The sequence below is a fragment of the Equus asinus genome, chromosome 25 (assembly GCF_041296235.1).
Source record: "Equus asinus isolate D_3611 breed Donkey chromosome 25, EquAss-T2T_v2, whole genome shotgun sequence".
Lineage (NCBI taxonomy): Eukaryota > Metazoa > Chordata > Mammalia > Perissodactyla > Equidae > Equus > Equus asinus.
In genome coordinates, this window is record NC_091814.1 from 49312202 (window position 1) to 49330141 (window position 17940).

Consider the following 17940-nt stretch of genomic DNA (forward strand, 5'->3'; position numbering starts at 1 on the left):
GAAGGGGGAGAACAATTAGCAAAGGGAATGCTAGGAAAACCAAGAGCAGGGTCAAGCAACAGACATGCCAAAAGTAGATTGAGGTGAGTGATGCAGAACTAAATCCGTAAAGAGAAGAATAGGCTGAGACCTGAACAAGGACTGTTTGTGGGGAGGGGAGGTGTGTACCTTAAAGAGCCCTGATGGCCTGGCTCTCACCTTCCCCTGTCCCACTCAAGGCTCCCACCTCCCAGATGGGGCAGAACTGGGGAGGAAGTACATGTGCTTCGGGCAGAAGCTGCGCCCAGGAACCGCCTATGTCAGGGTCCAGATCTGTCCAGGGTGTATAACAAAGAGGGTGTGTTACCTGAAAGGAGTCACACTGGCTGAAGATGCGTGTCTCCAAAGGACATACATCACAAAACACTCATCCTAAGCACTCGTGAGCAGAAAACCCTATTCATTTAACAGCATGATAAGTGGAAAAACTTTCAACAAAAACTTGAATGATATAAATTGTGGGGGAACTGAAAAGATCTATTTGTCTTGATGAAGAATGCTTATTGCCAAACACACGTGAGAAGTATTCTGGTACTGATATAAGTGTTTAGGTAATTAGAAATAACCCTCTTTTATCTAATCTCCACATTGCAAAGACATCTTACATTGCTGTGATCTGAGTACACTCAAAGCTGGATTAGAGTTTTTCACCTGTTCATACAAACCTCAGCTGTGTTGAAGAAGGTTTGTGAACTCTAAGGTTTCTTTCTTCTTTGCTTAGGGGAAGAGACATGCAGCATGCAGAGGAGGGGTCTAGATGTTCTTCTTCCATTTTCCATACTAGGCTAGACACAGAAAAGTATTCTGGCTTTGGCAGTTCCCACAGGACACCACCGATGTGCTTCTCTACGCAAGCGGCCTCATCAGACTGCACAATCACTGTTCCCAAGCTACCTCCCACTGCATCCCAGACCCTTTTCCCTCTGAGGGCTAAATATATTGAAAACACTGAGTACTGTCCTGCCTCTGAGTACAAAGAGAGCCAGGACTGAACTGCCGTAGCACGAGGGCGCTGCAGTTGACTCTGGCTGGTCACGAGAGCCGATTATTAAATTTTTAGACCTTTTGTGAGCTTCTTGTTAAACCTTTAGTAGCTTGAAAATGGCCATGCCAGGAGAATTTACACCACAGAAATTGGCAAATGCTACAAGTCATGGCTTTTTTTCCTTTGAGAACTAAAAATAAGAGACCATGATTCCTTCACCGAACACACCATGCATTCACAATTTTTTCAGCAAAACTTATTGTCTACTAAAAGACAACCCTTGTGGAAAGTATAAGAGCTACGAAGATAGGTGATGCGTGAGCTCTGGACCAGAGAGACCTCATTAAGTTTGAGGAGCTGCTTGACCACTCTTCTGCCTACTGCTGAGACCAGTGAAAAGCTTTGAGTCTATTTGCACCTGAGATTGAAATGTTCAGAAGCCACTCCCGCTTGCCCTGATCCAACATCCTAAGAAAGATATTTCAGAAGCCTGTGACCAATTCATCTCTGAAAAAAAAATCTTTACTGAGTGCCCAAAGAATCAAGCCCCTGCTTCTTTAGAAATATTTTTCTTCCTCTTCCTCTTCTGACCTTTATTTTGGTTCCTTGGGGGGTTTTTCATGCCAACAAAAGGAACATAGGGTAATTCCCTTGGGTAACTTGGGACATTTGCTTTTGCTAGTGCCTTTCAGATTGCTGGGAACAGGTTCATAGGGATTTCATAAATGCGTTTTATCATCTGTTTGTTTTTAAATTGTGTTCAAATATATGATTTTCTCATTAGCTTGCCCCCAGCTCCCGTTTTAATTCTGTAGCTCTGTGTCCAGAATGAAAACTGTCGAAGGAAAAAAGAGCCTGACTAGAGTTATATGACCCTAGTATCCCCGTTGGCTGGAGCTGGAGTCTGACCTGCTGGTTCTGCCACTGATCTGCTGAATGACCTTGAGCTATCGCTTTCCTGATCAATGTGTAACAGGATGGCGTTTCTACCCACACGGGCGTTTAAAGGATTAGCTATGACCCTCTAGGATTCTGAGAAAAGGTAAAGGCAGTTGGTTATTATTTATCCAGTGCTGGCTAGTCCAAAAGACAGGCTCTGCATTGTCTGGATTACGGAAAGCCTTGGATCCCTTACCTCTAAGAACCATAATCAGTTTGAAAGGACCTGAAACAGTGACTGCTCAGAATTTCCTGTTGAGGATCAGAGTCAGTGCCGTGGTTGCTCACAGGAAATGAAGCAGGATCAGGTAGCAGCCTAAAAGACCTGGGTCACCAGAGAACATGACTCCTGACATTCTCTTAAGGGGAATTTGAGAATGGAAAATAATAAAGGAGCAAATCCTGGGCCTTCAAGTGTGAGGGAGCAGGAATAGGTGAGAGGTGAGGAAATTAGACATTTTTCTCTATTTGTTTCTCTTTCTTGAGGGCTTCAGTTCTTTACTTTTGCTGATCCTTCTGGGATATTTCATTTTTAAGGCTCCTCTACTCTAAAGATTCCAAGCATTTTTTGGAACACCTGCTCTCTGATGCATGCTGGGGATACGTTGGAGAACAAGATGCCATTTCTTCCTCTAAAGGGGCATATAGTCCATAGGGTAGGAAGAGAAGGAAGGAATGTCAACAGAGTATGTTAGAGACTGTGTTGCAGTCTAACACAGGTATATAAGAGGGGTCCTCGAGCCAAGCTGGTGGTGTTAGGGGGAACTTTCTGGAAGAGATAGTATCTGGGCTAGGTTAGGGACAAATAGATATTATCCAGGTGAGTGAGCAGAGAAAGGGTGTTTCAAACAGAAGAAAGAGAACATGCACAGAGATGTAAGAGCACAAGGTACTCCAGTGAGCTCTAAGCAAGACTGGAGCTCAGGGTTTGATCAGGGAGAGATGGCAAGAGATGAGCAAGCAGAGCCAGCCCTGGAATGCTCTGTGGGCCATGCAAAAGAATATGCAGTTTATCTAGGGGGAAAATAAGGAGGCATGGACATATTTTAAGCAGGAGATGACTTTATTAGAATTATGATTTAGAAAGCATTTAAAAGTAATAATAGTAAGATTAGTTGATATTTATTGATCACTACTACATGCCAGGCATATTTTGAGCCTTGGTTTGATACAATGCATTTCGGTCTCATGACAGTCTTGCCAAAGCCATATCAGCAGTAAGATATGGTGATACAAAAGCGGTAAAGTGTAGTGTCAGGATGCGAACCCAGTCAGGCCCTGCTCTTAGCCACAAGCTATGAACATAGCTTACGTTGTTGTTTCTCAGTAACAAATGTGAATTCTCGTTGCTTATCTTTACCTTGTTGTTTTCCAATTTTATGCCAGTTTACTCCAGCAATTCTCATGCACAAATAAGCTGTTTGACCTTGTGAAAAACCAGAGATTTTAGTTATTTAAGGTCTAGGGAGGTTATAAGTTGGAAAGACTGCACAGAGAAGTCCGTGCTGACTAGACTCTGCTTTTGCCCTTTTGTGGTGGCTGTGTGGTTCCCCAGGAAGATAATTCTGCAAGGCATTTCCCTTTGTTTCAATTCTGAGCTTTGCTGGGAGTCCATGGGAATCCCTGTCCTACGCTCAGTTTCTGGATCCCAGAATGGGTTTCTCTCCCTTTTCTCTATTTCACTTGGAGCCAGTTTTTTAGAATCAAATTCCTAGTTGACAAGGAAGAAAACTAAGAAAAATAAAATCAGAGTTCAATGAGGGATAGTTAAAAAATAAAAAGAAAGATTTCTTTCATTGCTAGAGGGCAAATCTTGTGCCTTTAGAAAGCCCCAGATTGTGCATAGCTCCTGAGATATGCTCTCAAATATCAAATGTTACTTTTATTCAATCAACCCACACTTACTGAGCACCTGCTGTGTGCCAGGCACCATGCTGGCTAGATATAGAGACATGGCTAAGTCGTGGTTTCTTCCTCTACACCTAATGGAGGAGCTCAGAGTCAGCTCAGATATTCTTATAATGTGGGTGATTATCATCTTCATCTCCCTTAACACCTCCAACTCCTCTGGCACTCTCGCCACACCTGTCTCTCAACTTGCAGGAAATCTTAAGGCACTCCTTCCCCTGAAATGGTCCAGTTCTAGACAGCCACTCTAGTCCAGAGAAAGGAGAGATGGCTCTTGATGTGGGCTGTCAGGCTGAGCCAGCTGTCACCAATTCATTGCTTCCTCCTACTTTTCCATTTGACTAACAAATAACTGGGCACACTCTGGCCTGTGTTGTTGTTATAGGCCTATTAGGGAGTTATTGGGCTGTGGCTATTTTCTAAAGTGAAAAATGAAGAATGTTGATTTCAAGTCATCTGGAAAGAATCACTATTACTATTGAAACCAGAAAGATCTCTAAAAGAAATGTCAGCCCTTTGGAGAATCTCTGCAAAGCCAACTCCATCCCCTCCCCAAACATACAAATTTTTTCTTGGGAAGGTGTAACGTATAAGGGCCCAAATGCAATGCTTGAGGATCAGTTGTCATGGAAACAAGGCTAGGGCAGGCATAGCTCATTCAGTCTCCTACCCACTTTCGGACCAGGCACTGCTCTGGGGGAAATGCTGAGCAGACACAGCCATAGAGCAAAAGAGACAGTCTGTGACCAGAGAGTCCCAGATCAAAAAGCCTTACCCTTGGGGCTGGCCCCATGGCCGAGTGGTTAAGTTCACGCGCTTGGCTTTGGTGGCCCAGGGTTTCGCGAGCCCGAATCCTGGGTGCGGACCCGACACTGCTCATCAGGCCATGCTGAGGTAGCATCCCATAGCACAACCAGAGGCACTCCCAAATAGAATATACCACTGTGTACTGGGGGGCTTTGGGGAGAAGAAGAAGGAAGGGGGAAAAAAAAAGAAGATTGGCAACAGATGTTAGCTTAGGTGCCAATCTTTAGGGAACAAACAAACAAAAAGCCTTACACTCTCAGTGTTTTTCTCATTCCTGAACAGAGAAGACATGGAGAGCTATGAGAAAGTGAGGTTTAGAGTTTGTTTTACATTAATTCCATTAACAACACTCTTCTTCTCCTGTTTTCTCTCTTTCTTTTCTTTCTCTCCTTCTTTCCATCTACTCTGCCTGTTTCCCACTTCATCCTGCTCATCCTCAATAGTGTCATTCATGTTGACCTCTTTTCCAGCTTCTCAAGAGTTGACAAACCAGTTCTTCAACTATCGGCTTTAACTCCACAGTCCTCACCAGGTCAATCTTCTGAACTGGAGAGACAGAGTTTGCCTTTTACAAAGAAAATGGGGGCAGCCCCTTCTCAAAGAGAGATGCCAAGCTCAGCTCCTCCTAAACACGGTACCTGGCTCAGACTTTCTGAGGATGTCACTGACAGCATTTTTGTGTAGTGCTGCAGTGATGACAGCTTGGTTTTACAGGTATAAAGGTTTAGTCATCTTTATCTCACCAGTGTCCAACACAGTGCCAGGCCATAATGAGTGTATATGGCATTGCCTGATCAGCCCCACCCACTTCCTGTGAATGCTCTTTCTCTCTCCCCACCACTTCATCTTTATGGAGTTCTTACTTAATCCCATCCCAATGGTCATAACAGATTGCTTCATGATAAGGTACCTTTCTAAGTTGGGCTAGATGCCTTCTTCTGAATTTTAGGACCTGGAACCACAATAGCCAAAAGCTATAAGGCATAAAGCTTGAAAGATGCTCATAGTCAGGTTTTCCACCAGGTGGAAATAGATAGTCTGCAGCAGGAGAAGGAAAAAGACAACACAAGGAAGAAGAAAAAAGATGGAGAAAGAATCCACACCATATTAGGTCCCTGGCTCCAGTGGTTCCTGGGGTCTGCTGCATCCGTGCCCTTCTTGTGGCTTGGTTGCTCTTGGAGAAAACCCAGGATCCTTCAAGTACACTTCCATTTTTTCTTAAGGTATGGACTGAGTTTCTGTTACTTGAAATCAAAGGATCCTGACTATTCCTTGACACTTAGCAGGCACTTTGTAAATGTTTACTGCATGACGAATGAGCAGTTTTTCAGTGTCCAAATTCAGAATACTGTAAGGCTAGAAGATGTTGGAAAGGCCACTTGGTTTATCACTCATTCTAGGGGCAGATCCACAGGCACTCCAGCCAAGGAGAAAGTGCTCTTATTTTTCAAGCCCTCCTGGAAGACTTCACAACCTTCTTTGGTTGCTTAACAAAGGAGATGAGAGCAGCATAGATGACCATGACATCTTGAATCTCTCCTTCTTTCTTGAAAGTCCTTTCCTAAAAGTCCTTTATTCCATCCCTAGTGTTACTGTGCCAGGTTCGTTTTTGCCTGCCACCCAGAAAGCCAAACACTGAGACGACAAGATTGCAACAGAGAGAGTTTAATCACAAGGCAGCCACGTGAGGAAGCGAGAGCATGAGTCTCAAATCTGCTTCCCTGAAAAGAGGGACTCAGGGGTATTTATGGGATGGGGGCAAGGTGGTCTGAAATGTCAAGAGAGGTGGTTGGAGGTGAGGAGAGGTGAGGCAATTGATGATCTGTGCAAGCGTAGTCAGGCTTCATGCCTCTTCATAGGACCCATGCTCACAAAATGGTGTTGTTACCATGATTGGAGGGTGGAGTTTTTAGCCTCTTGCTGTCAAAAGGTTGCCTATTGGACATCTGTACAGGCCCAGTTGATGAGTTGGTCTCAACTGGCCTGAAGTGGACAAAGGGGTTCTAATGCCTGAAAAACGGCTCACACACCTATTACCATAGTGTCCCAGGCCCCAGGGAGATGCTCTCTATAGGAACCTAGTGGGAGTCAGATAGCATACTGCCTAAAGAGCACAGTTAACAATGGGTGGGTTAAACAGATAAAAGCTGTAATCAGTAGCTGCAAAAAGGAAAAAAACCTTTAGTTCCTAGCTACTTAATCTTCAATGACTAACTCTTTGCCAGTTTCACTAGTCTTGATAATTTTCCAATTTTCCACTTCTCATTTTAAAATGTTATTTTAAATCTTTAATTCTTTCCTCTCTTTAAATTTTTCATATAATCTAAAATCTTTTTGTACTTCCAACTTTCTTTTGGTTAATAACATCATACATATCACTGTTCCCTGATGGTAAGACATCACTTTTCCAAAGAAGAAAAGCAGCTCCTGTTACGGGGTTTATGGCATACATGCTTTCATCCATCAGACATGAGAGCCTTGTATATGGCAGGCACTATACCTAGAGCTGTGGTACAGAAACATTACAGCTAGCTCCAGAGAGAAAATGAATCGCTTAAAGCCTAGTCTAAACCTGATATGGAATTTCATTTGTCTGAAATTGAAATAATTACAGCTATTGTCCTTATTTTCTTCATTGATTCACTTACTATTCACTCATTCAACAAATATGTCGGAGTTTTCTTTTTGGGCCAGGTACTGTTCTGGTTCTGGTTTTACAGAGTTGAACAAGGTCCCTGTGTTCTAGTGAGAGAAGACAGAAACAAAGCAAGTTAACAATTAACTAATCATTTCAAACAATATCAGACAGAGATAATGGCTGTGACTAAAAGAAGCACAATAAAATATTAAGCATACTGGGTTGTAGGTAGGCTATTATACATGAGATAATAAAGGGGATCTTCTGTGAGGAAGGGGCACTTAAACAGAGACCTGAATTATGCAAAACGTGGAGCCATACAAAGATCTGATATGATAGCAGCCCTGCCAGATGGCCTCAGGAATTGGCCTAGATGGTCTCTGGGGTTCCTTCCAGTAGAAAAACCTAGAGTTTTCCCTTTTCACCTAGTTCCTGTTTCACAATAGCTTTCATGGTTCCTCTCAAAACTTTTGCCAGCATCTGTAACTTCCAGCTGTGGAGCCCAGAATTAGTCTCTAGGCAAGTTCTGTCAATAATCAGGACTCATGGCTCCAGCAGCGTATACTCATATCGGTAGATGTCAGCATGATACTTAATAAAAGCTACCATCTAGCCCTCCCTCATTTCAGGAAAAGCCGAAGATGCCAGACACAGAAAAGTTCTGATCTTTCAGGGAAAAAGAAACAGTTCTGGGGAGCACTAAATGAGCATCTCAGTGCCATAGTCAATGTGCTAAAGAAACCTTAATTTCCCTATCTGCAATTTCAGAGTGGTTACCGTAGAAAAAATATTGTCTTCATAATATAAACTCAGGAAGGAGACTATATTCCAAACCCCTACACAATGAAGTCTACCAGATGCCCGGTGTCCTTTGGTTGCATTAGAAAGATACTGATTTTGACTATTGCTGGAGCAGGTGAGCCATCAGATGGGCATTGTGAACCTTCGTTCTGAGGATCTACATTTGCTTCTGCCAGTCACCGCTTCAAATTACATTCTCAGATTGAGAATATTTGGGCCACACTAGTAGCGTGGACTTAGACTACTTGTGTGAGTGCCAGGGTGTAGTTTAATTTCTCAGATGAGATGTTTTTCACCCTCTATCCACTGTGCCAAGATTGAGACATGCAGGATCTTTTGCTGTCTCTCTCTGTGTGGTGAGTTTGTTTCTTGTTTACCTCTGTATTGAAGGTGTAGTCCTTTAGTGTCTTAGCTTTATATAGGGGTCTCCCATTCAATTCTTCATCTTGGACATTTTTCCTTTATTAGTATATAACATAATGGTACATCTTTTCATTGATGGAATCTTAGATTGGGTAACATTAATTAGAAAGTCTAGCACTTTGGGAATGGAATGTAAGATGGGTATACAGAATGAGGGTGCCACAGCAGGGGAGAAAGCCACTGAAAAGGGATATGGCAACAAATGAAAAGACTAGTTCATAATCTACAGTCAGTCAGAAAAAAATCTTTATTGCCTGCAGGGGCATTTGGCATCTGAATGCCTGGGGATGAGATGTGACAGTTCTGAGAACTTGTACCTTAGGGTAGCACATCAAAACCCCAGGCACAGCTAGGAGAGTGGCTCCAAGAGTTTACAAAGCATAAACACAGTTCAGTGTGTGTAGGGCCAAGTTCTTTTCCTGGAAGGGAGGGTGCCTGGGGGCCCTCATGGTCCATGTCTATCGTTTATTTATTTTGTATCTCCTCTACTAAAGGTAAATTCCACTAAGAGCAGGATCTTTGGCTTTCTTCTTCATCAATGTCTTCCAGTGCCTAAAATAGTACCTGACTCATACTAGGGGCTTAAAAAATATATGTGTGATGAATGAATAGGTGATGGGTGATTGTTGGCCCTGAAATGGTGTTCTAGGGGCTCAGCCCTGAGTTTTGCAATACTGAGGAGGTCCAGTTACCAGGCCCAAAGCAAATAGTCTGAGGTTCAGAGATAGTAGAAGTGGGAGCCAAGTCGTAAAGCCAAGTAGGTCAGGAAGGAGGAGAGCTGCTGCCTGAAGACTGGAGCAGGCAGAGGGAAGGATCCTGGAAGAGTGCCCTGAGCTGGAGAGTAGGCTTCTCTCCAGCCCTCCTTGCAGTCCCTAAGCTTCCACTGGGGTATGCCGAGGGCAGGGAAAAGAGCCCGGATGGAGTGAGCTGAGAGATTTTAGGTAACACTAAGATGAATTTAAAAAACGCTGTCAATGAGATTCCTAAACCATGAAAAATACCTTAAAAAATTTCTTATCTTAAAAGCAACTCGTAGACAGACACAAAGTAGTAGAGTGCCTAGGTACCCACAGGCTTGGCTCCAAATACACTCCCATCTCCCCCACAACAAAGACATCTTTTCTTCATCTTTGCATCTCCTCCTCATCACCAAACTTCCTTCCTTCTTCAGCTCACTGCAATCCAGTTTGAATCCCCAAAACTTTGACCAAGGTTATCCCTAACATCTTAAATATGGAATCTGGTGACATCTTTTCACTTCTTTCCTGTTTGACTTCCCTGTGGCATTTGGCACCACTGATAACTTTCTACTTCCTAAAACTCTTTCTGCCCTTGGTTCCTAGGACACCTTCTCCTGGCTTCTTCTCAGTTTAATTTGTTGCCTTCTCTCTCTTGTTCTCTACTTGTTGGTATCCTCCAGGCCTCCCATGTAGATCCCTCTCTTCTCACACTATACCACACCACCACCTCCCTGAATTATCTCATTGATGTCCATAGCTTTGAATACCATCTTTAGACTGATGACTCCTAGAAATGAACCTCTACTCCAGACATCTCTTGATATGGCCAGACCATATATTCAGCTAGAAATTATCAAGGTTTACCAACCTTGTCTGGATTATTGCAAAAGACTCTGTCTGGCCTCTTTCCTACTGATCTTTTCTCATTCTACTCAGCTGCCACTGTTGGTTCCCCCTCAGACCCAGTTCTGATCATGCTTTTCTCCAGCCTACTAGGTATTGCACAGCCAAATAATGTCATGATTTGTATTTTGCACATGCCTATATGATCACACTTATCATATTGTGGCATAATGTTTTATTTCCATGGCTGTATTTCTCATTAGATTGTGAGTTTCTACAGAAAAGTGTTTTGTACAAATCGTCTTTACAAGGCTTCCATAAAGCATAGTGCCTGGTGCACAATAAGAACTCAAAAGTTGAATGAATGACAGCAATTGTTGGGCTGGACGTTGTTTTTAAGCATTAACTCTTTTTAAAACCAACACTGCCACATTTCTAACTTATTTGTCAATTCCTTAATAAATCACCCTTCTTGACCCTTGTGTAATATTCTATAAGTGAAGAAAGCAAAAACCTTAGACCAGCATGGGAAGGGACTTTCTAAGCACAGAAACAACTCTAAATAAGAGCCCTCCAAACACAAATTCAGATCCTTCAGGTTATATTGCATTTAAAATTAGTTAATAATCCATATTTATAGAGAGCTATGTGCTAAGGTGCTATATGTAATTACTTCATTTATTCCTCACAGCAACCCTCTGAGGTAGGTACTCTATTATCATCTTGATGCTATAGATGAGGAAACACAACCAGTGTGAGTGCAGAGCTCAAGCTTGTAACCACAGCGGTGCATCACCTCCTTAGGGGCTGCCCTTCTGCACTAGATCCGGGGCAAATGCTCTTTAAAATTAGCTTGTGGACAATTCTTCTAGGAAACCCTCTCTGCCCTCCCTCACCCCAGCCCAGGTAGAGACCCCTCCTGCTGCTGTGCTCACCTCTATCCCAGCACTTCTCACATTTTACTGTGATTCCCCGTCAGCCTACATCCACTGCCCAGTGAGATTACAATCTTCTCAAGGGCAGAAAATGGTTATATTCACTCTCATATCCACAGCACCCAATGCCCTACTGCTTAGTAGGTTTTCAGCGAATGTTTAATGAATTAAAGTAAAGCAGATGGAGAGAAGCCCTGGGTAACTCATCACCATTGTCAGCAATGAGGGCTGTCTCAGAACTAGACTCTTGATTTCTCTTCTGCTTTCCAAGGGTTTCTCAATATTGAAACGGATGCTCTCTTTGGTTTAACATAAAAATGTCACAACCCATTTGAAAATAACTGATATGGAAGAAATAAATAATTGCTTTTAGCTAGATTTGTTTCTGTACATACTCACCAACTAAGAAGACCTTGTTCAGATGTACTTTCATTATTTTCTATTATTAACACAATAAGAATATTTTAAATATGTATTGATGTATGTATGCAGAACATTTCAGTATTGAATGCAATTTTTAACTGTACCCTCTCCCATCCCCATAGGTCATGATATGGTCCTGCTGAGAATCCCTGGGCTTCCCGCTCTGAGCAGACTCCCTTGGCAGGTGGCCTCTTGACCCTTGTTCAGTGACTAGGCTTTACCACAGATAACCAGGTTTCCAGGGTGATGAACTCCTGCCCTTACATTTCCAAGTATGTCCTTCCCCTCCACACATACACCCCTCCACCTCTGTCCCCACTGCTGCGCTCCTCCACTTTGTTAGGGTTCCAGTTGCTGACCAGAACACCAGGGCTCACTGGTGTAAGACTGTTCACTGACTTTGCCACACTCTTGGGTGTAGTCAGCCTTCCTACCCTCTACTGCCCACATCCAGAGCCTTGTCTGTCCTGGTGGGCAAGTTTCATGCCAGGACCTGGCTCCCTCTAGCCCCTCCCTGCCTTCCCATTCCAAAAATATGACACATTGCAATGACCCTGAATGAGTAACAGGCTGAGAGAACAGACGCCTCTGCCTGGAGCAAGAATGTGGCATTCTCATCCCCCTCACAACCCCCATCCCTGGGAAAACCCAACAAGATGACGCTTGGCCTTGTTTGGGTTGCAGCCAGTTTTACCTATTCCACAGAGGAAATTGCTATTTTGGACCTAACTCCAACAAGGTTGAGGCGATTGGTTGATAGGAAGTCTCAGATATTGTGTTGACTGAAAAATGGGCACCGTTCAGTCAAGAGAGGCTGATAGAGGAGTGAAAGGAGCTTCAGTTTTGTGCTCAGAATGACCTTAAGTCCAGTTTCCCACTTGGTGTGAACTTGGGCAAGTCACTTAACCTTTGTGAGATCCAATCTCCCCTTTCATGTTACGGGGCTAATAATCCTCCCTATTTTGTAGGGTTCTTATAAGATGAAATGTGGACTCACCGACAGCGTTAAGCATGTACTGGGAACACAACCAATGCTCAGCTGAATACCCTCTTGAGCAGCCTACAGTATGGGTTTAATAAATGTTAGTTTAAAGAGTCAGATTTCCAAATGTTAAATGAAAACATGTATTTTCTCCTCTGGTTAGAGATGTTAGATGGAAATCTTGAGTACTATTGTATCAATCCTTATAAGATTGATACAATTTAATATATACAATACAATACAATATTGTACCAATCCTTATAAGAATTTTTTCTTTTTTTTGCCATTTGGATAATTATTTTATTCTTTAAAAATTAATGGGTCATGATAGCAAAATAGGTTTCAAAAATGAACAATTTACAAAAGATATATAAAAATGGGCTTTAAACGTATGAAAACATGTTCAATCTCCTAATTAGGAAAATACAAATTTCAATCATGCAGACATATAATTTTTCATTCCTAATTTTAGTTAAAAAATAAAAATTATTACAATTATTTTTGAGGCTGAGGGAAACAGGCACTTGCATACATTTCTCATGGTAATATAAATTAGAAAACTCTTATGAAGGGACATTTTGCAATATCTAATAAATAGACATATGAGCTTAGCTTAAAAATATGGAACGCTTCACAAATCTGCCTGTCATTCATGCAGGGGTCATGGTACTCTTCCCTGTGATCTTCCAATTTTAGTGTACGTGCTCCTCTTATTATTGAGACCAACACTTTTATCCTGGTTACAGAGCACAGGAAACCAAGACTCAAAGAGGTGAAGTAACTCGGCCAAAGTCACACAATCATAAAGTATCACAATTCTGGGTTTATGCCTGTGATGGTATCAATCCAACATGGGAAGAGTGTTATCTCATGCTTATCAGAAGCTCTAATTGTTAGTTACATGTCAATTTGATTAATAAAAAAGAATTAATAATTACTCAATGAATGCCCCTTACTTAATAGCAGCATTTGAAATTTACAGCAAGAAGAGGGGTAGTATTTAAAGAGGTCTGTGGCATTCTACCAAGCAATTATCTTGGTCTCTTTGATAGGCAACGTCACGAAAAAGGAAGTTGAGGTAAGGTTTTTTAGATTAAAAGAGGCAAAAACGCAATGTGTCGTTTTTTGTTTGATTTGAACAAACCAGCCATAATAGACATGTTGGGGACAAATTGGAGAATTTGAATAAGGACAGAGTGGAGAAAATAATAAGGAACTGTTATTCATTTTTCATTGATAATGGTGTTATCCTTTGAAGGATAATTTTTTTTTCGGAGCTGCAAGTGGTAAAACGAACTAGTAGTAGTAAAATGCCATGATGTCTTTGTTCTAAAATGGTTCAGCAAAACAATATGGGGATAGAGGAAATGCGGCAAAATATTGACAATCGTAGACTCTAGGTGGAAGATAGATAGGTATTCTTTATGCTATTATTTCAACTTCTCTGTCCATTTGAATGTTTTCTTAATAAAATACAGGAAAACAAAGACCCTTAAAATTCCCTGACCTAAAGAGAGGGCTCGAGAGCTGTGCTGTGAGTTTTGGCTCTGGGCTCTGTTTCTTACAACACTTGCATCAAAGACTGAGAGGAAGACAAAAGAGCACAATCAAACTTGGAAGAACTAGTGATTGATGGAATCTAGATTAGGAAAGATGGTCATTGGCTGGAATCCAGCTAGAGGCAAGTTAATAAACAAGAATATAGTCATGCATATAGGTTTTAAAAAATTGGCAGCCTGAGGAACGTTGTCAGAATAGCACTTCTCACTGAAAGGACAAAAAGGGGTTAGTTGGTGGCAAGTCAATGTGAGAGACTGAAGTGACGCAGCTGCTAGGAAAACAAATGCCGTTTTAGTCTGCATTTCTGGAAGCAGTTAAGCCAGAAGGAGGGAGGTTGAAAGTCCCACAGCCACATCTGGCCAGGTCACATCTGGAGTTTTAGATTCCACTCTAAGTGTCTGGTTTTAAGTGGCACTGGGGTGGGTCCAGAGAGGATGACTGGGCCATGTTCTACTGGCTGAAGAATCTGGGGATTGTAAGTTTAAAAAGACTAAGGTGGACATGGGCTGTGCTATCAAACATTTAAAGGGTTTTGTGCAAGAGAGTAGTCCCATGTAGGCAACTCCATAAATAAGAACCAGGTGCACTTGTTACAATAAAATGAAGAATTTTTGTACAAGTGCCCAGGGAAGGACTGCTTTTGTAAAATAGGCAGCATTGTGTGCAACGTTATTGCCCCTGTTTCATGGTAGGAAAACAACGGTAAACGTGAGGCAGAGAGAGAGGAAGAACAAGTGAAAGAATCTGAGAAGTTGAAAATACTACATAAGCAGAAGGCCTCTGATACTATTTGCCAGTACTAGCATTTCAGTAGCAAAACTTCCCAGGGCCAGAGATAAAATTTATCTTCCCACTGGGCACTTGCCTGTGCTTTGTAGTCTTCAAGGATTTTGTTGTCTCTGTATCAGGAAGACAAATAATTATGCTGGTAGTTTATCAGTTTTCCAATTCCAAAGCTAGACAGGCCCCTGGTAACTTTTAACAGGTTTTGTTGTTGTTCATTTCATCTTGTTTTTGAGTAAGTAAAACATTCACGTGGTTTAAAATTCAAAGAGTAAATAAGGGTATACTATGAAAAATCTCCTCCTTCTGCCAATTTCTGTCCTCCAACCACTCAGTCCCACTCCTCCGAGGTAATGAGTGTTAACCAGTATCTTTCTTGTTGTTTTATGTACATTTTACTCTTCAGGCAGTTTTCTCAATGTAAGAGTCCAGAAAGTAAGGGTTTCCTGAATTTCTGGCTATGTGACATCCCATAGGATGATCTTTGCTACACAGGACAGAGTGGAGGCCAATGCCAGGAGGCTTGCGAAGAAGCTTTCCTTGAAAGAGCAAACATCTGCCAATGCTTAACTTCACTATTCCGCATTTCACTGGCCAGACAGTTAAACATCTTGCCAAAGGCTCTGCAAAGAACAAGAGATAACATCCTGTGTGGGTGAAAATGCCTATTTCTCTTCTAACCAACTTTCCTGACAAGCTCACACAATTGCATCTTTGCTCCTGTCTAGAGAGTTGAACAGTTGGTGCTCGTGGTTTTTGCTGTAATCATTGGGTGTTCGGTTTACAGTGGAGAGTAACTCATACTTTTTCACACACTGGCCTGTCCACATGCTTTTCATTTGTGTGCGTGCATGTTATTTCCTCCATTGAAGTGAGAAGTTCCTCAGAGGCGAGGTCCTAATACCTAAACCCTTTGTGTCCTCATAGCCCCAAATTTAGGGATCTCAGCTCATATTTTCTTTGGCATTTTGTTTCGCAAGTGTAGGAATGGATTTTCTTCTGAGTATGTCTTGAGTATGTGTCTGGGTAGTTCCTGTGGGGATATACTGTTAGCATGAGATATTGTTTTCATCCTCAATAAGTTATAGATTTTTCTAGAGAGACAAGAATTACAGGTATGAAACAGGGACAGTACTTAATAAAGTGCTAAATTACGATTCAGGCAGCATCCATGCAGATCTCTTTGCAAGTTTAAATTGAAATGGTGGTATTGGGTTAGTCACATGGAGAAATTGGTCAAGAGCTAGACTGTCCAATTTAAGACATTCTGCCCTCGGTGCCATTAGTCTCCAGGACACGGTTGCAAGAGTAAAGTGAAGAGGAAAAGTGTTGTTTAACAAAGCTGCTAATGGGACATCACTAGTGAGCTAAGGCCATATTGGGTCCAGGTTTGGACCTCAGATTCTGGGAAATGAGTTCATACTAACCAAAAGCAAACAAACTTACAAGCGTTCATATAGACAAATGAGAGTTCAAAGGGAACTAGAATGCTTGTGCCAACTGGTCAACCTACTCTATTCTCACCAGGACACTATTAGAGAAACCAAATTAAGGTTTTTAAGTAGACGATGTGAGCAAAGAGAGGTAAATGATCCTAAAGGTTAATATCATCAAACTCTGAAAACCTGCTACTGCCTTCTTTCTAACACCTCTGTCAAGGGAGCAGATTACTCAGGCGGGAGAGCTAAAGCTTCTGGCCTCCCTTTCCCTGGAAGGCTGGAGATGCACGGGTATCCTACGTATACCAGAAGTTCTCAAAGTGTGGTCTGCGGACCCCTGGAGCCTCTGAAATCCTTTTTGGGATGTCTGTGAGGTCAAAATTATTTTCATAGTAATACTAAGATGTTATTTGCCTTTCTTGCTTTTCTTCTCTCCAGAGGGTACAACGGAGTTTTCCAGAGGCTATGTGATATGTGATAGTCATCACTCCGACAGCTATTGGAAGGCATGCTTGTGTGTTGCTGTATTTTAAAAATTTCTCCATTTTTGATTTACAATATAAATGTCAGTAGATATAACCCACATTTTAAAAAGTTCTTTAGGGCACTCAATATTTAAGAGTGTAGAAGGTTCCTAAGACCAAAAAGTTGAAGAACCATTGATACAGACCATCATTCTCAGTCACCATACTAGGAGACTAGCCATCACCAGAATGTTATTTTTTTAAAGAAATTTTGGAAACACCCTAATAGTCTAGATGAAGACTCCTTAATGAGATTTAGGGAACATTCTGCCTGACTAGGCGCATAGTATTCAGATTACCTCAAAAGCTCCACATATCCTCCTCTAAGGCATGACTATAGGTGCCCCAAACTCTTTTCCTGAATATGTTGATTTGCAAAAAAAAAAAGACAAAAAGGAGACATTGTTGTGTGTCCTTTGACAATTATCTGAAATAAGATCATAATTCACACATACAGCTTTCACTGTGAGATGAAGTGCAGGCTATTTTTGGAGTTCTTGAACGCTAACTGAACTGAAACCAAGAATCACAGCCTACCAGGAATATAGGGCAATCAAGCAAGTTTTTCTGGTTTTAGGGGTTTGTTTTTGTGTGCACGTATGTGTCCGCGCAAGAAATGAGGCCATTTGTTAGGTATTTCTGAAGCCCATTCTTCGAATACAATCAGCACAGAGGTTGGTTCTCACACGTTGGTCCAGTGTCCATTTACTCCAGACCTCGGGGTCCCACAAGGCCATTGCCTCCTATGGAATGAAAGGCAGTGGAAACCCTTTTTAATATGAGCTTTCCTGAAGCTGGACATGGAGCATAGTTGCCCTTAAATATCATATTTGCAAGCCTAGAGTTTTCCTTTGTCTCCCTCACACTGCTGACACATGGACCAGGACAGAACTGGAGACATACATCCTCAAACCAAAGTAACCAAACTGGGAAATATAAGAATTTGGTTTGGATTTGACTGAACAAAGATTAGATGAACCTCTGATATACACAAGGCACTAAAGAGGGTGGCATGAGGAGGGCAAGAGAGACGGTTCCTGTCCTCAAGTGTTGCAACAACTAGTCACTTGCCATTTTCCAGTTATTGCATCACAATACCCTCTGTATCTACTAGAGTTAACTGACAGAGATAAAGAGAGAGGTTGACCTCCATTTCTCTCTTTTATTCTTA

The 17940-nt window shown here is 41.9% G+C and overlaps 1 non-coding gene across 1 annotated transcript; it reads right to left on the reverse strand.

Annotated features, from left to right (window-relative positions):
• Window positions 1-13078: 13078 nt before the first annotated feature.
• Window positions 13079-13186, reverse strand: LOC123280928 (U6 spliceosomal RNA). Its single transcript, XR_006520230.1, has one exon. It is a non-coding gene; the product is annotated as a U6 spliceosomal RNA (small nuclear RNA).
• Window positions 13187-17940: the final 4754 nt, after the last annotated feature.